Source organism: Nicotiana sylvestris, chromosome 2, assembly GCF_000393655.2.
Source record: "Nicotiana sylvestris chromosome 2, ASM39365v2, whole genome shotgun sequence".
Taxonomy (NCBI): Eukaryota; Viridiplantae; Streptophyta; class Magnoliopsida; order Solanales; family Solanaceae; genus Nicotiana; species Nicotiana sylvestris.
Genome location: NC_091058.1, coordinates 108,532,036 through 108,558,125, shown reverse-complemented (window position 1 = coordinate 108,558,125; position 26,090 = coordinate 108,532,036). Strand labels below are relative to the sequence as shown.

At 38.5% G+C, this 26,090-nt stretch overlaps 1 long non-coding RNA gene across 1 annotated transcript; it reads left to right on the top strand.

The window, feature by feature from the left end:
- Nucleotides 1–23,789: 23,789 nt before the first annotated feature.
- LOC104244982 (uncharacterized) lies at nt 23,790–24,813 on the top strand. The gene is made up of 3 exons (XR_011405077.1): nt 23,790–23,859; nt 23,977–24,126; nt 24,207–24,813. It is a non-coding gene; the product is annotated as an uncharacterized lncRNA (long non-coding RNA).
- Nucleotides 24,814–26,090: the final 1,277 nt, after the last annotated feature.

Genomic DNA, 26,090 nt, shown 5'->3' with positions numbered 1-26,090 from the left:
AAAACTGTTACGGTAGCGCAATGAAACCGTTACAATAGCTGTAAATAAACGTTGCGATAGCATACATAACCGTTGTAATAAACTATATTGTAACAGTTTCCAACCATTGTAGTAAAAAATATGGTAACAGTTTACAACCGTTGCATAAACTATATGGTAACTGTTTTCAATCGTTGCAGTTGAAATGAACACTCGTTGCTTCAGACAGAAGGAAAACCGTTACGATAGCTTGATCTATAGCAACGGTGTGGTCAACCGTTGCCATAACCGTTGTTGTAGATCTATTGGCACGCGAGCGGATGTCACGGTCCCTGAACCATTTCAATACAGCTATGGCAAGGGTAGGTCTATCAATTGCAACGGTTTACCTATCGTTGCCATAGGCCTATTTTCCAGTAGTGAATACATATATTCTTGTAACGACTTCTCATTGAATGATATCCGACATCAATTCTTCAAAACTTTGTTATCTATTACCATGCCTTCGGGATTCATCCACCACCGATCACACGCTTGCAATCGGTATCGACTATTTGCTGACTCACATCTTACATGTCTTCAGTTTCACGTGTCACCTTCTTATTTGTCCGACTGTCACTAATCAATTTCACCGCATATAGATAGTCCTCCTACTTTTCGGTGAAAATACTTTAGCATTACCGGGGAATAGAGAAAACCTCTTTCCTTAGCGGGCAAGTTTCTGAACAATTTCTGACACTTGAAAGGACGCACGTCTTTTTGCATTTAATGACCCAAACACGTGTTATCACATGATTTGACAAATATTTTTGCTAATTTTCGAGGTGATCATGACCAAAATTTTAGCGCATGTAAACTTCTTCACTACCTATTACTTTTACTCTCTACTCTTATAACTTCTTCTTATTCTCTGATTTACCTTATAAACCTACTGCAAACATCAATTTTTTCAGTAAAAATCTTTCTTCACAAAATTTCTTACCACCATGTCTTCTAACAACTCTGCCCTCGGAAACTCTGACATTCTCTTCGGTGGAAGCCCAAAGAAGAACAAAACAAAGGAAGACGATGTCGAGTCTGAACCTCCTACCATGAACTCAATTATACCCCTTCAACTTAATACCAAATCTGACCTCAAGAACAAAAGGAACCCACGAATCCCAAAAGTGACAGACATTGGCCTGTTAATAAGTATCCTTCTTTCATTCATTTTTCTAGCATCTCTATTGTGAAGGAGGATTGCGAATGGAATAATATTGAAATTCTCGCCCCTGGTGAAGTAGAGAGGGTCACCTTCTCCAAACCAAGGTTCATGTTTGCTTATATATACCCTTTCACTTTGGGAGTAGGTAAAGGAATCGACCCAGTAATTTTAAAATTTTGTCATCGGTACCAAATCTGTTTGGTACAAGCATGCCCATTAGTGTGGTGCACGCTGGCTTGCCTCTGTCAATTGTGCTCTGAGATAGGGGAAACCTTAACTCTTGCACACATGATGAATCTCTACTCCCCAAAGAATTTCCGTTGGGGGTGTGCTAAAACTTAGCATACGCAATCATCATGCCCTCCTTATCAGTGTTGATGACGACAAGGACCGTGGGTAGATGGAACGGTTCGTTGTTATTTCTACCAAGGACATCCAACCGACAACAACACCTACTATTCCTGAATCTTGGAACCTTTTTCGTAAGTTATTGGATATCCTTTCCTTTTCATAATTAGAATGATTTTTCTCCTTTGTTAACTTTGCATTTTTCTTATTTTAGATATTCATTGAAAACCACCCGGGGTTCAAGACCTGGCCTAGTAGGTAAAAAAAATTTGAATATCTCTATACCGAAATTCCGAAGGTGAGAAAAAATGACCCCCAAACTTGGGCGGAAAGCCAAAAGCTATGGTAAACGAAAGTTCTTCCTCCCTTTTCTTTAATCTTTCAACATAACTTATAATTAATTTACTAACTATCCTTTTGTACCACACAATACTTCCGAAGGGATCTGTTGTTTGCCCCTACATCGAGGCTCTCAATGACCTGGTGGAAGCCGAACGGGTACTGCAAAATATCTTTAACCGGCGGAGAGCTCGTGAATATGCTCTCACTTCTAGTGAATGATCCCAAAAACTAGAAACCAAAGAGGAAACATACCTCCTCAGTTGGGACTCGGGAGAAGAAAATGAAAGAAACACCAACCAGACTGTCCTTGATGACGAAGAGACCGATGATGAAGTGATTTCCATTCAAAGAAGAAAAAGACCTTCATCAGTTCAACTGGTTGCTCATCTCGGAGACATCGAACACCACCACCGGGGGAAGTTCAGAGACTCTTTACAAAAATGAATTTGATTGAAAATGCCGATTCCAGTTTTCCGACTCCTGTCACGCCTCTGGTCAAAGGAGTTCCATCCCTAACCTTTCTTCACCACCAAATTTTGAGTCGATAACAACTGCTTCTCCTTCTATACCAGCTACCTCTCCACCGGTGCCAATTCGAATAAATGGAAGATGCTTCTTCCTCATGGTCACCCGACCATGAAAAATTAGGAAATACACGTACTTGGCACCCACTCAAGACCCTAATGGAAAACGAAACGTCATCCTTTTGGTTTCGAATGAGTGTTATATACTTTCCAAGCCGGTGGAACTTGCCAATATCTGAAGCCGCTAGCCACAGAAAAAGATTGGAGAAAAATGGACTCTCTTTCTACGGAGTGTCAGTTAAACAACAGCATGCACTGGTCAGCATAGGTATCAATATAAGTATCTCCAATCATTGTTCATTTGTTATATTTTGAATTAATAACCTTAGCTTTAACCTCTTCAAGCTAACCTTCTTGCTTCTGAAGGCCTGCAAAAGTTAATCTTGGATAAACAAACACTTACTACAGAACGAGATCAACTTATAGCTGAACGAAGTTAGCTTGTCGAGCGCCTCCTGGTGTTGTAAGCAAAAATTACTCAAGTGGATGATCTCGAGGCTTGCTTGTAGCAATCCGAGCAAGATAGAATGGCCCACAATCAAGAGGCCGCTCAGTTGCATGAAGTCCTTAAAGATACAAAGGCTAAGTAGGTTGAACTGCATGACACCGTGACTACTGTTGTCGAGCACGAGTCTGCTTTCAGGAGCAAGTTAATAACTTGGAAGGCTAACTTATCCTCCAAACCCGAGGAAGTCAAATGTTGCCAAAGAGAAGAGAGAAAGAATGGAAGAAAGGCTCAAAAGGGTCATGAAGCATAATCAACTTCACTCGACCACCAACATTGAGCTTGATTCCAAAATTAGCATTATGAAAGCTGAAAATGATAATCTCCAATCCAAGATTAAAAACACCGAGTTAAACTCCAAGACCAGGAAGATTGATAAGCTGGGAAATCGTCTGCTCAATGAGGAGCTAGACTATGACGAAGAGGAGCTAAAGATAATGCATGACAAATCATTTTCCGTCTTAAATAATTGCCAAAAGTCAGCTTATGATGCAATAATAATATCAGTTGAGAATGAACAAGGACGATTATTTTTTATAAATTGACATGGTGGTACTGGCAAGAAATTTCTATGGAATATAATAATTCCAAAAATCATATCAAAATCAAAAATAGTTCTTCTCGTTGATACTTCTGGAATATTAGCTTTGTTATTATCAAATGGTAGGACGGCTCATTCACGCTTCCATATTCCTTTGGACGTTACTGCAGAGTCCACTTGTGAAATAAAACAAGGCGCCCAGTTAGCTGTATTCTCAATAACACTTCTTTAATCATTTGGGATGAAGCCCCAATGGCGAATAAGTTCTGTTTTGAAGCCTTAGATAAGACGTTGAGAGATATCCTTAAAGTCCGGTATGAAAATAGCTCTGACAAACCTTTTGGAGGCCTTACAGTCGTATGTGATGGTAATTTTCATCAAATATTACGTGTTATTCAAAAGGGTACTCGAGCTGATATTGTTGATGCATCACTAATCTCCTCTTATTTGTAGCCATTTTTCACAGTATGTGAATTGAAGCAAAATATGCGACTCTGCAATGGAAAAGTAAGTGATTACGAGGCTACTAAAATTGATACTTTTGACAAATGGTTGTTACAGGTTGGAAATGGATCCTTTACAATGATATTAACAAGGAGCTCATAAAAATTGCCTCCTGATGTATATATGAAGTCATCTAATATAATGGCTTAAACATCCTTTGCAATAGGTTAAGATAAATACTGATGGGAGTTACTATTAGGATAAAGCAGGAATTGGGGGCAATGTTAGAGACACTGGTGGAAACATGAGCATGGCTTTCTCAATTCTAGTTGAATGCAATAACAATAATCTGACAGAAGCTTATGTAGCCAAGTTTGGGTTAGAATGTATGCAACATGGATATTGGGATTGCATTCTTGAATTGGATTCCTTAAGTTGAAGGAAGCAATTGAAGATACTTCTCAGACCTTACACCGAGTGAATTGCACAATAACATATTGCTATAGGGAAGCCAATCAGGTGGATGATGGCTTGGCAAAACATGCAACCGATAGCACAGAACCTCACTCTATAACTAGCAGTAGCTTCCAAGGATGGCAAAATGACCTTTCCAGCTAGACTTGTGGCAGCTTTCTAGTGTTAGAATTAGACACCATAAAGCTAACTTTTTTGTGGGTTAATGTAAATTGGTATAGTCTAACGGGAAGGTAATAGATCCTCCGGTCCATTTTTTGTAGGCAAATGACCTATGTTGTAAACTCTATTTTCCATGGTAATGAAATCTGCTCCCATCGTGGGGTATTTAAAAAAAATCTAACGACCCAATCGGATCGATTGTTGAAGCAATTTACATCTCCTAAAAAATCATAATCACCCAGTATATCTGAAAGAAAAAATAATACTCGCCAAAAAATGATATGGTACATGAGTTGAGCGATAGAATTCTGAAAATGATACCAAGCGAAGGAAGAACATATTTTAGCTCCGACAATGTATGCAAAGCGAGCATGAACACTAATGATGAAGAGTTCTTGTACACAACCGAATTTCTAAATAGCTTAATATTCCCCGACATCCCTAATCATGACATACACTTAAAAAGTAGGTACCCAGTTATGCTTCTCAAAAATCTAAACCAAACCGAAAGACTATGCAATGGAACAAGATTAATTTTCGTGCATCTTGAAAATTGGTTTGTCAGCACAAACATCATGTCTAGAAAGAACATCGGTTCGAGGATCACAATTCCAAGAATCATTATGTCTCCTAACGATTCAAAGTGGCCGTTTAAGCTTAAGAGAAGGCAGCTCCCTTTGGCGCCATGTTTCGCCATGAGAATCAATAAAATTCAAGGACAATCTCTTAGCCATGTCGGATTGTATCTTCCGAAACAAGTATTCACCCATGGTCAATTATATGTGGTTGTCTCCCGAGTGACAACAAGAGAAGATTAACCATACTAAATGCTGAAGAGGATGCAAAAGATCCTACATTTATTAAAAATATTGTTTATAAAGAGGTATTCCAAAACATATGTCCTATGGTTGCTAAGACACGCGAGGTATTTCTTTTTCTTTTCCAAACTATGGCATGCACTTAATACAATTTTACAAATAGTTATTTCATTATAATTATTTCGAAATGTTTGTGCTTCAGGATAACTAAGTATACCAATGATGATTCATGATGGAATGAGCTCTCAATCCCCATGACCATTTTAACCATGTTGGTTCAGGTGGGCTTAAAGCCATCCAAAAATAGCATACACCTTTCAATTAGTAAATACAGATTATTTACTTTTTCCCGGAAGGCTCTACTATAATTAATATTCCCTTCGTTTTAATTTAGATGATATAGTTTGATTCGGAACGGAGTTCAAGAAGAAGAAAAAAGACTTTTGAAACTTGTGATCTTAAAAACTTAAGGGATAAAAGCTTTATGGGGTCATGACATTTGTGTGGTTATAAAAGCTTCTCAATAAAGGTAAAATGGATAAAACGAAGATTTTAAAATTGAATTATTTTCAAATTTAAAAATGTGTCATTTGTTTTGGAACATACTAAAAAAGAAAGTACCTCATCTAATTTGAAACGAAGGGAGGGAGTACATAATTTGTCGAATTCATATACTTTTGTATTTACTGTATCGAATCTGAAGAATTTACAAAAACTACAATTGATGTATAATTATCTAATAGGTTCACTTATTAAATGCTCAGGTAGTAATACAATTTTTATTTATTATTTTATTTTTCATGTGCGATCATGCTTCTAAAGTATTTATATTGAAATTATTTTTATATGTCCAATGGCTGACAAGAGTGTCACACCTCCTTTTTGCGCGCCCGCCCCGAAGGGTTAAATGCGCGGGTGAAGTTTTTCCAATTTAAGTGACAATATTCGAAATGGGATTATTTATTTAATTCAGAGTCGCCACTTGGGAAAGGTTTGGCTTTTGGTGTCCCAAGTCACCGGTTTATCTTGAATCCCAAATCGAGGAAATTTTCGACTTTTACAAATGAAGTCTGCGAACCAGAAATTCTAAGTAAGGAATTCTGTTGACCCGAGGGAAGGTGTTAGGCACCCTCGAATCCCGTGGTTCTAGCACGGTCGCTTAAATTGCTATAATGGCTGAATATCTGATTTAAATACATGTTGTGGCTTATGTGCTTTTATTAAGATTTAAACCGCTTTTATTATTATCATTTATTTTTATAGAATTGCAACGTCGTAAAAATGCATGTCGAACCACGTCACAATCAATGAACCCGTAATCGTCGACACATTCGGACTTCGTTGAGATTCGGATTTGGGTCATATCAATGTGCACCCGAATTTAAGAATATGATTTAATTAAGCCGCGCCTACGGAGTCTAACGCGTTATTATTTTGTAGAAGGCCATGAAATTTATTAAATGGCCTATCCTGAATTCTAAATAATTATCATGGTTATTTATTGAGGGCCCCGCAATTTTGCATTTTTATTTGGCGAGGCTCATCTCTATTTTAGAAAAAGGATATCCTAAAGAGACTACATTTCTAATGTGTTTGTCTCTAAAATAGAAGAAAAGATGCATGCTAATTCAATTTTGGCCAAATTAAGATTTTAGTTAATCGTCTGATTAATTATTTACAGAATTAAGAGACGTTGTACCTTATGAAACATGCTTTTAACTTGATAGAAGAATTATATACAAGATTGATGAAATGCTACGACTGTTGCAAGAGCTCCCTAACCCTAACTTATTTAGGCAAGATTAATTAAAACTACTTATTAGAAAAATGCGACTAATGATATTTGAAACTCATCCTATAAACTGCTTCATGAAAACTGAAACTCAAGAGTTTGAAACTGTATTGTCTTTATCTAGATCTAAACAATTATTTGTCCTTACATATTCGAAACATGCTGAAAGAGCGAGTTTGAATTAGCAATTGTATTAAATGGCTCTGCATATTTCACGGATTGTATTTACATCTTGTGTGCTCCTAAACGAATAAAATGTCACAGTTTCCAATTGGCATAAACTTTAATTAAATACAACCTTACTAATCTGTCTCCATTAGGCTAACAGACCCAGAAACTGCATATCTTAACAACATTTATATAAAAATTTGTAAGCAATGCAACAGATGATTATAACATCCTTCAGATCTTTCGATTCAACTTTCATTGCAACATCAGACAGATTCGAAATGTGTACCTGAGGAAATGCTTACAATGAAGAAAGTAAGGCAGTCAGTTGAGCAATAGAAGCGATACCAAACAGCAGCAGTAACAGTAGGTTCCAATAGAACAAAAATCCCAGGGCAAAAGACCAGTAAAGCCAATGGAGGAAGGGCAGAATGAAACAAATTTCCAGTAGTACGGAATAAGAGATCTAGGCAATCCAATTCGAGAAGAAACAAGCAATACAAATCCAAACAATAGACTTAGCCAACACTTGAAAGAAGACAGAACTAATTTGGACAGTTTGAACAAAACTAAGAATCGAACAAATCGTAGGAAGAAGACAATTTCTGATCTTTGTGATATCCCTTTCCTTATCTCCTTTCTTTTCAAATTCAAATGTCAATCCTCAGTTTTGAAATCTATTTGGGTTATCAAAAAGAATTCTTTTCTAGTTTCTGTTTTCGGAATTTGAACTCTCAGGTGTTCCCTCTCAGTGTCTCTCTCTATCTCTGTAGGCTCTCTCTGTATGTATTTCAACTCTCCTTCTCTAATCTCCCAGTCTCCCTTTTATCTTTTTCTGTCTCTCCTCTCTCTAATCCCCTGATTCTCCTCTTATAAGCCTTCACCTTCCCCTTTTAACAGCCTGTTTAGAGTATATCAAACAACCCTCTCATGTGCCCTTTTCTTTTCAGTTCCACTTTAGCTAATTAAATATAAAACCCCATCATTCTCCTGGCAGCTTTAAACTTTCCCATTTTATTAACCAAAAGCAAATATGGGCAGTAGAATATATCTGACAGCATATGCTGTCAAACCATTTTTAAAATCAAAAGCCTTTTTATGCAGGAAAACAGGTTGTGCACAATGCACATGCTGTGCACAAGTGCACATGCCATCAACTCAGATTTCAGTTACAGACCAAGCCTTAGGTTTCTGAAATCATATTAACGACTATAATTAACAGGACTTGGTTCTTAATTGATTCAGGCAAATGTTCAACAGAAGCAACTCGATTTGTTATTGTTCGGACAGTTGAAACTAATTGACGACACATGTCGACTCGACTATATTAGCATTAACATACACAATCGTAGCCAAAAATCAGACATTTAAACAGTATCACATAAGGGGTTCATTTTGCAATGTCAAACAGAAAGGCCCTAAGAACTAAATGAATGACCAGTTACGGATTCAATTGAACATACATTTATACACACGCATTATGAAGAAAGAAACTGACTGAATACAGAGGTCCGGCCAAGGTGGACAATAGCAGTTCAAAAACACAAAACAAAAAGTTTGGCCATGCGGACAGGCCTTTAACAACACACAAACATACGAACTGAAATAAAGAAAAGAAAATTAAAGCTCACCTTAAAGCTTTTTAAGGAACAAATCAGAAAAAATCCACTGGTGTTTGAACGGACCTTCTTTAAGGTTGAATGGACTTTTAAACGAAGTGTTTCTCGGATGAGAAACACCTCGATTAAGGTCCATTAGGCCTTAATCTCTTCAGTTTGAACAAAGCACGGAACATGCACAGGGAAAACTAGAGTTCAAAAACTTAGATCTGGGATTCGTGTTTCCCTGGTTAGATTCGGACCAAACCAAGTATGGTTTGGTCACGAGAGGGGGGTCTGGGGAGTGTCTGGTATGATTTCAAGGCAGATCGGTGTAGATTAGGTTCCGACTCGAATCTTCAAATGAAGATTCGAGAAGGTGGGATAGGATTCGAGGTGTGTGGTTGGTAGATTTGGGTTCAGGACGTCAAGGGGGTTCTATGGTGTTAAGGGGAAGGTCACCGGCGTTCATGCCGCCGGTTTTCATGGTGGGGGATACTAGGGCGGCTCTAGGGTTTGGGGGTTGTGGTGAGGACGACGAAGGCTGGGGTTTGGATAGGGGGGCAGGGTAGTGTTAGGAGTTTATATAGTTAGTGAGCAAATGGATCCTGGCCGTTGGATGAGATGAGATGAAGGGCCAGGATCCTTTGGCTAACCAGGGACGACGTCGTTTCAAGGATAAAGGTTTGGGGTCGGTCCGGGTGAGACGGGTCGGGTTTGTTGGTGGGTTACGGGGGATTGATCTTGGCCGTTGATCAATCTGAGATCAACGGCCCAGATCAACCTGTATCAATACGACGTCGTTTGGATTCTCTGGGCATCAGATGGTCTGGACCGGGCAGGCCTGGGTTTTGGGCTGAGTTTGTTGGGCCAATTTTAACAAATTGGCCCAAGTCCGGAAGGGGTCTTTTCCTTTCTTTCTTTTTTTTCTTTTATTATAAAAATACAAAACTAAGTAAAATCAAATTAAAATAAACACCTAATACAATTATTTGCACACACATTAAAATGATTCAAAACAGGTAAAAATTAAACAAAACAAAATCACGGGCAAAGATGCCTGTTCATGCTTTTTCTATTTAACAACCATGTTACGGTTCAGATCATGCATGACACGTACATTTTTTGTATTTTGTTTTAATAAAGTAAAAATGGGCCAAAGTCATAAACAATTAACGAAGTGCCATGTAAAAATCTCAAAATTTTACAACGGCATCAATTGTTGTTATTTTTTATTTCTTTTGGAGCGATTGTCTCGTGAAACAAAAATCACGTGCTCACAGCTGCCCCTCTTTGTTCGTAAACACGAAGTGTTTTCGTGCAAAGATAAAGTGAGCGTGCATGAGCGATTTTTGCCTATGGACTACTCCGTGTGAAGCATGTTTTTTGAAAGATCTGACCGAATCTTGCTTCAAAGATTTCCTACATATCCTGGGCTAAACAGGAATCAGGTCAATGTAGTTCGGGAAGTTTTGGTAGCTGGGACTACCATGGGATTGCAATGCTTGCTGCTACTGCTGTTGCTGTTGTCACTGCTGCGTCACTGACCGCCTTATTACAACCAAACGAAAATTGGAAACTGAACTAACTACTTATATGCATGTCAACTGCTAGTTACAAGATTCCTATCTATGATTCTTTTACGACTTGATCTTGGGTCTTAGCTGATTCTGCTTGTAGACTCCGATCTGAATCTTGATGCTTGCGAGTTGCGGCGACTTGTTTAATCTCCGGGATACTGAGCGAGACGCGATTGGTAGGGTTCAGGACCTTAGTCAAATGTTGGAGTCAATCTGCTCTCCATTCACTCTGATATCTCAGGATGTCTTCTTTTGTCTTTTTCTTCTTTGATTCTGAGTTGAGACTCATCTCATGGGCCATTTCGATCCGTGTGGCTCGAGGTTAGACCTGCGGGAAAAAACAAACAAACGAACGAAATTTTCTGCCCCAGTTTCACTAAGAAAATTTCGTTAATTATTCACCAGGAAGTTCATAAAATTGATGAAAGAGGATATGCATGCTCAGTTCAGGGTTGGAGCCCTAACACCGGCTAGCTGGGGAGAGGTTCGGTTTGGGGTTTAAAACCCTAATGCCGAACAAAGGAAGAATTCAGTTTAGGGTTTAAAACCCTAATGCTGACTAAAAGGGAAAATTCAGTTTAGGGTTTAAAACCCTAACGCTGATTGCACGAAAAAGCTCAGTTTAGAGTTTAAAACTCTAATGCTGGCTGAAAGGGAAAAGTTCAGTTTAGGGTTTAAAACCCTAATGCTGACTAAAGGAAAATTCAGTTTAGGGTTTAAAACCTTAATGTTGATTGCATGAAAAAGCTCAGTTTAGAGTTTAAAATTCTAATGCTGGCTGAGAGGGAAAAATTCAGTTTAGGGTTTAAAACCCTAATGCTGATTGCATGAAAAAGCTCAGTTTAGAGTTTAAAACCCTAATGCTGGCCGAAAGGAAAAAGTTCAGTTTAGGGTTTAAAACCCTAATGCTGACTAAAAGGAAAATTCAGTTTAGGGTTTTAAAACCCTAATGCTGATTGCATGGGAAGGTTCTCGGGTTATGCCGAAAAGATTTATTGAGTTATGCTGGGAGGATTCATCGGGTTATGCCGGGAGGCTTCATCGGGTTATGCCGGGGAGATTCATCGGGTTATACCGGGAAGATTCATCGGGTTATGCCGGGAAAATTCATCGGGTTATGCCAGGAAGATTCATCGGGTTATGCCGAGAGGATTCATCGGGTTATGCCGGGAAGATTCATCGGGTTATGCCGGAAAGATTCATCGGGTTATGCCGGGAAGATTCATCGGGTTATGCCGGGAGGATTCATCGGGTTATACCGGGAAGATTCATCGGGTTATGCCGGGAAGATTCATCGGGTTATGCTGGGAAGATTCATCGGGTTATGCCGGGAAGATTCATCGGGTTATGCCGGGAAGATTCATCGGGTTATGCCGGAAAGATTCATCGGGCTATGCCGGGAGGATTTATCGGGTTATGCCGGGAGGATTCATCGGGTTATGCCGGGAAGATTCATCGGGTTATGCCGGGAGGATTCATCGGGTTATACCGGGAAGATTCATCGGGTTATGCCGGGAAGATTCATCGGGTTATGCCGGGAAGGTTCATCGAGTTATGCCGAAGAGATTTGGGTAGATAAAGCCCCTTGGTTTATGCCAGGGAGATCCATGGTTTTTAATCAAAATGCATGAAAATATTATGGGAAACTTACCTTTGGCCGTTTTCTGCTGCAAGGTTGTTTCAATGCTTGCGCGCTTCATCTCTTTTGGGCTACACCTGCTTCTTGCACAGCTGCTTTGTGTCGCACCTGTCTCAATTTTCCTAAACAAAGAAAGATTATTAGTTTGAAAACGGCGGTTGGTTTGGGGGCCTTGACTGTTCCAATTGCTTTGTCTTGGCCCAATTCTTGTTGAGAAACTCTGCTATTGATTGGATTTCACATGCGAAAACCTTTGGACTACTCAGACTTGCGTTTCCAGATTTTGTGATGATTTGTCTTATAAGGCTTTGGCTTTTCTGTCCCTTTCTGCTTGGGGATTTTGGTGGGGATTTTATCAGGGAGACTCTGTGGGGATTTTTTTTTTGTAGCAAACTTGCTGGGGATGTGCTGGGGTGGACTTCTTTGGGGAATTGTACAAGGGATAGCCTGTGGGGATTTGTCGGTTTTGGAAGCAAATCAACTATCATGGCCAGTCGGGATGGGACTGACGCGCCACCGAGGTTGTACATTTTATTCGACTCTCGCCAAACGGAGCCCTGTAAAACCGGTCATGCCACCTTTCTTTGCGATTACTACGGAATTAAGAGTTGGATCAAAAAGAACTCAAAGAAAACTATGTAAAGGAGAACATATGAGTTTAAAGAGAAACGCCCCTTTCGGGGAGAAAAGAGGGACTTATCTGGAGTGTATGCCAGTTTCAAACTGACATGACATGCCCTTTGGACTGGATGCCCGACCTTCGAGAACTTGCATTTTCTCATGAATCAAAACAGATCTATATTTTTTCAAAAACCCGGGAACCTTGCCAGGACTTTCTGAGGTGGAATCATCTTTTTGGCCGACAACGCCCTTTGCGGGTTTTCGCTAGTCGACCTCTCTCATTTCTCTTCTTACTGTCGCCTGCTAGTACTCCTTGCGAGTTTTTACTAAACAAGCTCTCTCATTTCAATTTCTCTTCTCTCGTCGCCTCACGGTGCCCAAAGGTTTTCACCGACAAGACTCTCTCATCTTTATTCTCCTCATTTTGTTGTATCGGACCCAAATAATTCCATCTTCCTATTTTGAAATGCTTTGCTGATTGATCAGAAGGACTTAAAAAAGGTTTGGGGTGAAAAGAATTTGGATTGAACTACAACTTGGAACTTTTGGGTGGGATTATTGCCGAATTATTATAACTTCTGCCCCAGTTTTACTTTTCGGGGTGACTGGGATTTTATTGTTGGTGTGACTGAACCCCAAGGAGAGGTTGCCTACGTATCCTTTCGGAATCAAGTCAAACGTAGTTCAGGCCTCATTTGTATTATTTCTTTTTGTTTTTTGTTTATAATATTTTTTTTTTTTCAATAATATTTTCAGGTTCCAAAGAGGGTAATCCAAGAAAAGTAACCAGCTCAAATGGGTTTGCAAAGGGTTAATAGTGTTTGGGTAGCGAGAATGAAAGCCTTCGTCATCTCAAACTATGCAAAGATATCGCCATGAGTGTTTTAGACATATCACCGCACCTGCTTTCCAAGCAAGGCTGACGTCGTTTCTTCCGACGTCGCCCAGATACAAATGCTCCGTTTGGTAGCGTTTTTTGATGACGTATGGACCCTTCTTTCTTTTTGGTACAATTGCTCGCGTCAAACCGCAGTTGTTAAGGTTATTATTCTGTATGGGTCTAAACCCATTTACTACTCTCAAACTCTGTTTTAATGACGGACATTCTCCAAACCATGAACCAATTTTCTTTAGTTGTTCCTATTTTTCAAATTCTTTATATCTCAAATTTTGACTCATTATTTGAAGTCTGATCGGAGTTCCCGTGATCCGGGCATGAAGTCCTCAAACATGTCATGTTATTTAAAGCTGCATTTATCAGAATTGAAGAGAACACAAAAGAAAACATAAAAGAAGAAAGTGAGTAATCAAGCACGATTTCATTTCTTGGCATTTTGGGGAAAATAAGGAAAAAGGTTGACATTCAGGAAATTAAAAACATGAAACTGAAGAAACACATCCGAGCCACCCTCTGGGGTTACTCGTGATGCAGAGAAAGTGGCAAGACAGGTTCATTAGAACTTCCGTTTGATCAAGAATGGTGTAGCCTTCTAGTTTTGAAACTAGGTGTTTGGCCCCATGTACGATACTTCAACGGTGCTAGTGCCCTCTCCTGGCTGGACCATGTGCATTTCGCATAGCTTTTCCCTTGTTGCCTCACATATTTCCTCGCTCTCGTCGAGCGGGGACACCTCATCATCTCCCTCTTTGTTGTATTTTGGTTCCTGTGGTATGCGTCCGACAAACACTGGCTCGTTCGGCCGAGGTGTTTTGACCGTCCCCCATACCATGGAGGCCTGCTTGAATACATCACTTATTCCTTTTTCTTGTTCCGGAGTTACCCTGGGTCCCTTTTCTGTATCAGCAATAGCGATTATGGCTTTCAGTGCCCGATCTACTTCCTCGTCTTCACAAATCATCCCAACTATCGGCCCGTTGTCGTGGGCGGGCAACGGATTATTGGTCACATTTGGGATATCCTCGTCTCTCAACACAATCTTCCCTTGGTCTAACAGATTCTCTACAGCTTGTTTCAATGTCCAACAGTCGTTGGTGTCGTGCCCTTCTACCCCTGAATGGTATGCACATCTGACACCCCGCTGATATGATGGTGATCCCGGGTTCTGCCCATTTGGTGGTATGGGCTGCAACAAATTCATTTGGACAAGCTTAGGGAATAGGACGGAATAGGGTTCACCGATTGGTGTGTAGTTGGGTCTCCTGGGTGGTTCCCGAGGACGGAAATTATTTTGAGGAGGTCGAGGATTGTAGTGGTTTCGGTGAGGAGGCTGATTCCTAGGACGTGGGGCCTGCCCCCGATTGACTGGTTGTGACCGCTGGATATAAGGCTGGGTGCTCATAACCATGTAAGGCTGAGGGGCGTAGGTCGCATTTTGGTGGGGGAAATAATGTTGCGAGGTTCTTTCCGAAGAACAAAGCCCGGGATTACGATATTCTCCCACCTCTGACACTACCATGGATGTTTCCTCTTTCTTCTTCCCTCTTGCTATTCCTCCAGACCCGCTTTGGACGGCTTGGGAGGTTGCCTTTATGGCTGCCTGACTCAAAATTCTTCCCGTTTTCAAACCGTTCTCCACCATCTCTCCGATCTTAATCGCTTCTGCGAAAGGCTTTCCCATGGCCGACATCATGTTTTGGAAATAGTCGGACTCTTGAGCCTGGAGAAAAGTAGTGACCATCTCTATCTCGTCCATGGAAGGTTTTACCCTTGACGCTTGCTCACGCCATTTGATGGCGTATTCTCTGAAACTTTCCGAGGGTTTCTTCTTTAAGTTTGACAAAGCATTTCTGTCTGGTGCGATGTCAATATTATATTGAAACTGCCCTACGAAGTCTCTGGCAAGATCATCCCATATATGCCAGCGAGATATGTCCTGGTCCATATACCATTCCGAAGCGACTCCCACCAAACTTTCTCCAAAATATGCCATTAGCAGTTCTTCTTTTCCGCCGGCTCCCCGCAATTGATTGCAGTATTTTTTAAGATGTGCAATGGGGTCACCGTGCCCATCGTATTTCTCGAACTTTGGGGTCTTGAAACCTGTCGGCAGGTGCACGTGAGGGAACATGCACAGGTCGGCGTAAGAGACGCTCTTTTGTCCGCTCAATCCTTGCATATTTTTCAAACTTTGTTCAAGGTTTCTCATTCTCTTGGCAATCTCATTTTGTTCTGCAATCCTGGGGCTCTGATCCTGCCTGGGTGCAAGCTCGCACTGAGGCGGTAGAGGATTAGTGCTGGTAGCGAATCTAGTTGGTTCCATTGAGAACGATGGTGCTTGGAATGTAAAAGAGGATGAGTCAAAGCTTGGCTTGTACGTGGCAGGCTGTGCCGTAATCGGGCAAGGCGATGCAGTAAAGATGTTCATGCTTGCATCGGTGGCTGACATTCGGGGATGAGGGTCAGAAGGCGATCCAGCAGAGAAGGCTGAGGTGGCTGGGTACCCGAATGGGGTAGCAGGATAATTTATGGGAACATTTGAAGTCCCACTTGACCTGGAGAATAATTCAGGGAATCCGGGGATGACACTTGGCGGCTCTTTCCCATTATTCCAGTCGTCCAGCATTTCCAACATGCGGAGCCGTAGGATTCTATTTTCCTCCGCAGTTGCGGATTCAGGCGTGAGGACGGCTGAGATCGAACTCTCCTCAGAAACAGGGATTGTTTGCAATGGAATTTCTGAAGACATTCTCACACTTCCTTTTGACCTGGTGAAATAAGTGTGAGTACCGCTTCTGGTCTTAACAACAGGCAGCTGAACACTTCCCCTTGACCTCGTGAAGTATGAGTGCGAGGCCAGACTTTCACTAAACCAACCGTCTTTTCAAAAACCCTGAATATACTCATCGACAAGCGCACAGTTAATTTGCAGCAAATAACAGATAGTTAATCTCACGTTGGGCATGATGCACCTATACAGTTAAGTGGATTACTATATGTTTGCTACGAGAGCATGCGTCATGCCGGCATTTTTCCTCTTATTAGTTCTTTCCCCTTTTTAATTTTTTTTTTATATTATTTTTTTTTTGCAGTAAAAGAAATGCGACCGGATCCGATGAGGATTGCCTACGTATCACGATGCCTACGTGAATCAGATCATTACGTAGTTCGAAACTAACAAATATATAAAAATAAAGAAGCAAGTGCTCATTTAGCATATGGCTCAAAGGATTTGATTTTTTTTGGATTTTTTTTTGAAAGAACTACTTTAAAAGAAGAAAGAAAATTTTGTTTATTCTGATTCTTGTTTTATTTTTAAAGAAAGACTTCTAAAAGTTTATTTGCTTTTGACTGGAATTCTGGAAGTTTAAAAAAAAAGAAAAATATGTTTGGTTGATTTTTTTTTGTTTTGTTTTACCTTTTCTACGGAAGAAAGAATGTATATGATGTTGCCTCTTAAATTTTGAAAGAGGGACTTTTAAGAAAATGATGTGGAATTCTGAGTTTTATTTATTTACAAAAGCACTTCTAAAGGAAAATCCTAATATTTTGAAATTTAATTTTTCAAATATTGTTTTTTTTGACATTTTACAAAAAGAGACTAGAAAGCAAAGAGTATTATTTTTTTTTATTTTGTTGCTGCTTATTTCATTTTTCATATGAAAGACTTCAGAGAGAAGAAGATTATTTTTATTTATTTTTATTTTATTTGATTTTAAAGAAAACTTCTATATTTTTTATTTCTTTTTTTTTTTAAAGAAAAATATTTTTTTTTTTGGATTTTAAAAATTGGGGCCGGAACCGATGAAGTTTGCCTACGTATCTCACACCCGGTGAGAATCAGACCCGCGTAGTTCGGCCATATCGTGAATAGAGAAAAATCAAATAAACCTAGTAATCAAAAATAAGCATTTTTTGTTATTTTTGGAGAAGGATAAATACTAAAAAAAAATATTTTTTTTTGTTTTTTTTGCAATATTTGGACTATTAGTCCGAATTTATAAAAGGGTACTACAAAAGGAAACAACGCATTTTTGAATTATGAGTTTTCCATTTTTTTATTTTTTTATTTTTTTTTTTTGAAATAAATACCCTCTTTTTCTTAAAAGAAAAGAACAATTTTATATGTTCTTTTTTTAATCAGACTAAAAGGCAACTTTTGGACATTGGTTTTATTTTTCCAAAATAAGTAATTATCTCCCTACGCTGCTATTTTTTTTTTTTTTTTAAAAAAAACCGATCAACATGCGGAACCGAAGCAAATAAATGCGCAAAACAAATAAGATGCAGCAGGGTGACCTTTTCATTTCTGGTTGCTTGTCCTAGACGGACCCAACCCCTGTGTTGAGCCCCCTAAGTCAAATGCAACATGATGCAAATAAGCGTTCCTACTAGGGATCCGGCATGAAGTCGAGTTATACTAGGTTTAAACCTTGGTATTTGTTCTAGACTGTGTACCCGAGCGGACAACTCGAGTCGAGGAGGGGCAACTTACCGGGAACCAAAAGGCCGTCCGGCTTCGTAACTTATCCGTCCTCTTTCTTATTTCGGGTATTGACACTAACAGAATAGGGAGTCTCGACCAGCGAGCTTCTCCCCGGAGGTGAAGAGAGAAGGGTTTCGGCACAGTTTATATACAGTTCAGATAATATCAAAGCGGTAAAAGACAACATTTAGCACGTTATGCAAAAATATGTAATAAAGATCAGATAATAAAGCCAAATATAACAATTCTTCTAAGCTCGAATTCTTGAACCCTGAACCAGTGGTTCTGGGTTAGCGATCCCCAGCGGAGTCGCCAGAGCTGTCACACCTCCTTTTTGCGCGCCCGCCCCGAAGGGTTAAATGCGCGGGTGGAGTTTTTCCAATTTAAGTGACAATATTCGAAATGGGATTATTTATTTAATTCAGAGTCGCCACTTGGGAAAGGTTTGGCTTTTGGTGTCCCAAGTCACCGGTTTATCTTGAATCCCAAATCGAGGAAATTTTCGACTTTTCCAAATGAAGTCTGCGAACCAGAAATTCTAAGTAAGGAATTCTGTTGACCCGAGGGAAGGTGTTAGGCACCCTCGAATCCCGTGGTTCTAGCACGGTCGCTTAAATTGTTATAATGGCTAAATATCTGATTTAAATACATGTTGTGACTTATGTGCTTTTATTAAGTTTAAACCGCTTTTATTATTATCATTTATTTTTATAGAATTGCAACGTCGTAAAAATGCATGTCGAACCACGTCACAATCAATGCACCCGTAATCGTCGACACATTCGGACTTCGTTGAGATTCGGATTTGGGTCATATCAATGTGCACCCGAATTTAAGAATATGATTTAATTAAGCTGCGCCTACGGAGTCTAACGCGTTATTATTTTGTAGAAGGCCATGAAATTTATTAAATGGCCTATCCTGAATTCTAAATAATTATCATGGTTATTTATTGAGGGCCCCGCAATTTTGCATTTTTATTTGGCGAGGCTCATCTCTATTTTAGAAAAAGGATATCCTAAAAAGACTACATTTCTAATGTGTTTGTCTCTAAAATAGAAGAAAAGATGCATGCTAATTCAATGCTTTGGCCAAATTAAGATTTTAGTTAATCGTCTGATTAATTATTTACAGAATGAAGAGACGTTGTACCTCATGAAACATGCTTTTAACTTGATAGAAGAATTATATACAAGATTGATGAAATGCTACGACTGCTGCAAGAGCTCCCTAACCCTAACTTATTTAGGCAAGATTAATTAAAACTACTTATTAGAAAAATGCGACTAATGATATTTGAAACTCATCCTATAAACTGCTTCATGAAAACTGAAACTCAAGAGTTTGAAACTGTATTGTCTTTATCTAGATCTAAACAATTATTTGTCCTTACATATTCGAAACATGCTGAAAGAGCGAGTTTGAATTAGCAATTGTATTAAATGGCTCTGCATATTTCACGGATTGTATTTACATCTTGTGTGCTCCTAAACGAATAAAATGTCACAGTTGCCAATTGGCATAAACTTTAATTAAATACAACCTTACTAATCTGTCTCCATTAGGCTAACAGACCCAGAAACTGCATATCTTAACAACATTTATATAAAAATTTGTAAGCAATGCAACAGATGATTATAACATCCTTCAGATCTTTCGATTCAACTTTCATTGCAACATCAGACAGATTCGAAATGTGTACCTGAGGAAATGCTTACAATGAAGAAAGTAAGGCAGTCAGTTGAGCAATAGAAGCGATACCAAACAGCAGCAGTAACAGTAGGTTCCAATAGAACAAAAATCCCAGGGCAAAAGACCAGTAAAGCCAATGGAGGGAGGGCAGAATGAAACAAATTTCCAGTAGTACGGAATAAGAGATCTAGGCAATCCAATTCGAGAAGAAACAAGCAATACAAATCCAAACAATAGACTTAGCCAACACTTGAAAGAAGACAGAACTAATTTGGACAGTTTGAACAAAACTGAGAATCGAACAAATCGTAGGAAGAAGACAATTTCTGATCTTTGTGATATCCCTTTCCTTATCTCCTTTCTTTTCAAATTCAAATGTCAATCCTCAGTTTTGAAATCTATTTGGGTTATCAAAAAGAATTCTTTTCTAGTTTCTGTTTTCGGAATTTGAACTCTCAGGTGTTCCCTCTCAGTGTCTCTCTCTATCTCTGTAGGCTCTCTCTGTATGTATTTCAACTCTCCTTCTCTAATCTCCCAGTCTCCCTTTTATCTTTTTCTGTCTCTCCTCTCTCTAATCCCCTGATTCTCCTCTTATAAGCCTTCACCTTCCCCTTTTAACAGCATGTTTAGAGTATATCAAACAACCCTCCCATGTGCCCTTTTCTTTTCAGTTCCACTTTAGCTAATTAAATATAAAACCCCATCATTCTCCTGGCAGCTTTAAACTTTCCCATTTTATTAACCAAAAGCAAATATGGGCAGTAGAATATATCTGACAGCATATGCTGTCAAACCATTTTTAAAATCAAAAGCCTTTTTATGCAGGAAAACAGGTTGTGCACAATGCACATGCTGTGCACAAGTGCACATGCCATCAACTCAGATTTCAGTTACAGACCAAGCCTTAGGTTTCTGAAATCATATTAACGACTATAATTAACAGGACTTGGTTCTTAATTGATTCAGGCAAATGTTCAACAGAAGCAACTCGATTTGTTATTGTTCGGACAGTTGAAACTAATTGACGACACATGTCGACTCGACTATATTAGCATTAACATACACAATCGTAGCCAAAAATCAGACATTTAAACAGTATCACATAAGGGGTTCATTTTGCAATGTCAAACAGAAAGGCCCTAAGAACTAAATGAATGACCAGTTACGGATTCAATTGAACATACATTTATACACACGCATTATGAAGAAAGAAACTGACTGAATACAGAGGTCCGGCCAAGGTGGACAATAGCAGTTCAAAAACACAAAACAAAAAGTTTGGCCATGCGGACAGGCCTTTAACAACACACAAACATACGAACTGAAATAAAGAAAAGAAAATTAAAGCTCACCTTAAAGCTTTTTAAGGAACAAATCAGAAAAAATCCACTGGTGTTTGAACGGACCTTCTTTAAGGTTGAATGGACTTTTAAACGAAGTGTTTCTCGGATGAGAAACACCTCGATTAAGGTCCATTAGGCCTTAATCTCTTCAGTTTGAACAAAGCACGGAACATGCACAGGGAAAACTAGAGTTCAAAAACTTAGATCTGGGATTCGTGTTTCCCTGGTTAGATTCGGACCAAACCAAGTATGGTTTGGTCACGAGGGGGTCTGGGGAGTGTCTGGTATGATTTCAAGGCAGATCGGTGTAGATTAGGTTCCGACTCGAATCTTCAAATGAAGATTCGAGAAGGTGGGATAGGATTCGAGGTGTGTGGTTGGTAGATTTGGGTTCAGGACGTCAAGGGGGTTCTATGGTGTTAAGGGGAAGGTCACCGGCGTTCATGCCGCCGGTTTTCATGGTGGGGGATACTAGGGCGGCTCTAGGGTTTGGGGGTTGTGGTGAGGACGACGAAGGCTGGGGTTTGGATAGGGGGGCAGGGTAGTGTTAGGAGTTTATATAGTTAGTGAGCAAATGGATCCTGGCCGTTGGATGAGATGAGATGAAGGGCCAGGATCCTTTGGCTAACCAGGGACGACGTCGTTTCAAGGATAAAGGTTTGGGGTCGGTCCGGGTGAGACGGGTCGGGTTTGTTGGTGGGTTACGGGGGATTGATCTTGGCCGTTGATCAATCTGAGATCAACGGCCCAGATCAACCTGTATCAATACGACGTCGTTTGGATTCTCTGGGCATCAGATGGTCTGGACCGGGCAGGCCTGGGTTTTGGGCTGAGTTTGTTGGGCCAATTTTAACAAATTGGCCCAAGTCCGGAAGGGGTCTTTTCCTTTCTTTCTTTTTTTCTCTTTTCTTTTATTATAAAAATACAAAACTAAGTAAAATCAAATTAAAATAAACACCTAATACAATTATTTGCACACACATTAAAATGATTCAAAACAGGTAAAAATTAAACAAAACAAAATCACGGGCAAAGATGCCTGTTCATGCTTTTTCTATTTAACAACCATGTTACGGTTCAGATCATGCATGACACGTACATTTTTTGTATTTTGTTTTAATAAAGTAAAAATGGGCCAAAGTCATAAACAATTAACGAAGTGCCATGTAAAAATCTCAAAATTGTACAACGAGATCAATTGTTATTATTTTTTATTTCTTTTGGAGCGATTGTCTCGTGAAACAAAAATCACGTGCTCACAAAGAGTCTCTACATTTTGGTGAGATTATATGACAATGTAGTGAAAGGAGTGATCACTGAATGACGTTATTCATAAACGCGCGAAGCTCGTGCAAATTACCTAGTTTTGCATAAAGAAAAGTAGCGAAATTTTGTTTGGAAGTCCTAATATCTACATGTAACAGTTATAATAAATCCAACGAATGTAGTAATGTACTAGCTGAACTCTGATTAGGAATAGTTTGTTCATATGCGAATCGATCTTGAAGAAATTATTAAATGATACTTTCTTTTAATATGATCCGCTAACTAAAACCTAAGGGTATCTAAGACCTTTGATTTGTTAAATTATATTGATTGAAATATTTAAAAGAATAGTCTGAAATGTAGAAAAAAGAATACATAACTACTTTAAGTTATTGAATCAAGTTTAAATAATAGGAGTTTAAACAAAACAGAAAAAAATATTACGTAATAAAGAGGTTAAAATTGTATAAAACTACTACAGAAAAAGCACTCCCTCCATCACTACTACAGTTGGAAGACCAAGTAAAATATTTACTGCGAATTTTAATATTTGTAAAATACTAATTTATGGAAAATATTTTATTTAATTTTAGATCAATTGACTTTTTTGTCATTTTTAATATTCAAACGTAGAGCATTATTGTTTGGTGAGACAGAGGGGCGCCCATGGTTTGTTTGTAAACTAGAATGTTCTTTACGGCTTGTTTGGATGGTTGTTACGCATCGCGCATTGTAATGTATCGTTTAATAAATACAATATTTGGATAGATTGTATCGTTTGCTATCATTTCATGATATCACGCACCGACCGTATGAAGAATAAACTTGCAATATAAAAGAAAAATTATGATACATGGTAAAATTATTATATAAAAAGGTAGAGTAAATGATAAAATAAAATTATTTAATAATAATAAAGGGCGAGATTGAGAAAAAAAGATAAAATAACGATGCGAGTACACCAACTCGGTCGTACATAGAGTGACACATTTCGTGGTTATGTAACAACGGATTTAATGATACGATAAAATTTAAGAAACAATTAATCTTGCCATGCTGCATATATAGGTAGATCCCGATCCAAAAATTAATCTTGACATGTTCAACTTTTAAGTTCCTAATATTGAATTTATTTTTACATTACGGATCGGATCAGAATTTAATATTTGTCGAATTTTTAGTAAATTTTCACATGTATTTTATAAAAGTAGTAAGTGTACCTTTTTAGCATGTAACAATTTTTTATTGTACTTTTGTATACTTTTTATATACATATAGAGTTTAAATTTGAGATATACATCCATCACTCCTTGTATGTTTCATAGTGTGACCTTCGATTCTTCCTTTGAGCCGAGGGTCTTTAGGAAACAATAAGGTCTGTGTACAATTTACCCTCTCAAGACTCTACTTGTGAGATTTCATTGGGCTTGTTGTTATTGCTTTGAATTGTCTTATTCATAATTTCATTGGGTTAATGTTCAATTCTTGGCAGACTGGAAGTGGGTTCATAACGATGGTCAATCAAACGGATGGTAACACTTACAATCTTCAATTAAATGGTGGTCATGAGAATGGCAGAGCCAAAGAGTTCAACACTAATCCGGCGAGAAACGACTGGATTCCCAGCGGTGAAGATTATCAGGTGCATTTTAATGAGCTTGCTAATTGAATCTTCATGTGTTGCACTATAATTTATGTTCAGTTTCATATTTTTGCTCTAAGGCTTATTAATCAGGTTGGATTGACGTCCTCAAAACCCACCCGGAGTGAAAGTGATAGATCAATTTAAAGTCAAGAATCAACCAGATGCTGAAGGTGGTCCCTTCTATTTACCTGAATTTGTTAATCTTGAATGATTGGAGAGAGACATGAGAGATGATACCACGTCCTTAGGTTGATTATTTTATACTGGTTTGTATCTGAATAGTATATAATTTCTAGTAGGGACGATGCCAAGGCTGTTTTCGTGATTGGCTAATAAAAAGTTATTGTAAGCAAACGCTGCCAATGGTAGAAACTGATTCTGGTGGCCTCTGAAATCAAATAACACATGCTCTTAACATATTCTCAAGGATCGCCTATCAGTCCGTGGGTGAAATGAAGTACTAAGCTCCACATGCATGCCAACTATTGTGTTGATTAACATTGGGCATCGATAGTTTCCTTTTTTTAAGCTGAGCTACTGTTTGCCTTCTTTTCTTTGGGTTTTATTTATCCATCAATCAGCTTTAAACTATGTCTCAGTTGCACATTAGTTGAGAATTTGAGACAGTGGACTAGATTGCGCATACCTTGTGTATTTCATAAGATACAATGAACTTTTGTCTTTATTTTGCTCTATTCGGTATCAGAAAATTCATTGTATTTTGACTACATTTGCTCGATAAGATATTACAACTCTATTCCAGCTTTATTCAGATCCAGAACTAGCTACACATTGTAGATGTAGAAAGTGCTTAAGCTTTTATTTAATATGTACTACAATAGAAGGAAAACAAATAGGTCTCCATATTCAATTTTGGGAAGTTTTTCAAATATGTATGTATGAAGATTTCGTGAATAAGAAAGATGACTAGTGTATTCCCACAAATGGAGTATGGGGAGGATAGTGTATACGCAGACCTTATTCATACCTTATGCAGATAGAGAATTTGTTTTCGATAGACCATCGGTTCAGGTCAAACATGTTGGGTTTTTAAGTATATTAATGCTTAAAATAGGGTGAATAGAAAATTGAGGGAAAATGAAATATTTGAGATTCATTTGAGATTCTCTCCTTGATAAAGGAACATTGTCCCATATTGGAAGAGCAAGAGGTTTTAATGGATATATAAGCAATTGCTCTTCTTCTAGCTCTTAAAGAGTTGAGAAGAATGCAAGCCTCGCGCCGTCGCCGCTCGGCTCGGCTTCGGCTTCGGTCAAATGATTGATTGATTAATTTTTTGGACCAAATTTATTTGTTAATAGTAAATATTAACAGAAATATTATTAGATATCCGTTTTAATAATAGAATATTAATATTAAATCCAAAAATATTAATATTAAAATCCAACCGTTTTCATTTTTCCGTTTTCTGTTTTGGTAACAGAAAATTAATTACCCTCTTCAATTTTCCCTCTTTATTGTTGAGTAAATAGCCAGTTATATTATGACATTTATGTTGTGGCCGTTTTGCATAAACAACCATTCTGAAGAGTTGTACCTCTTCAGATTTCAGCCCAACATGGGTTATAAATACAAGTTCATTCTCTCAGATTTTTCATACGATTTTTTGAGTTTCTCCTTCTTCTTCTGCATTGTTTTAACTTCAAAGAAAGCAACAGTAAGTGTGATTTACTACCGAACTTTGTGTTCGCTGAAACACTGGAGTTTGAAGTACCGCTATACCAGTGTGTTATTCGTTCTATCCTGGGAGGAAATAATCCATAACCTTGGGTATTAGGAGGGGATTAAATTCCTTAAGGAAACACTGTGAATTCAGTGTGCTCGGATTAACTTTTGTTTCATTTATATTTCTGTCTATGTTATTTTATTTTCTCCAAAATTATTTTACAAATACAGTTTACTAACAAAACATAATCACTGTCACACCTCATTTTTGCGCG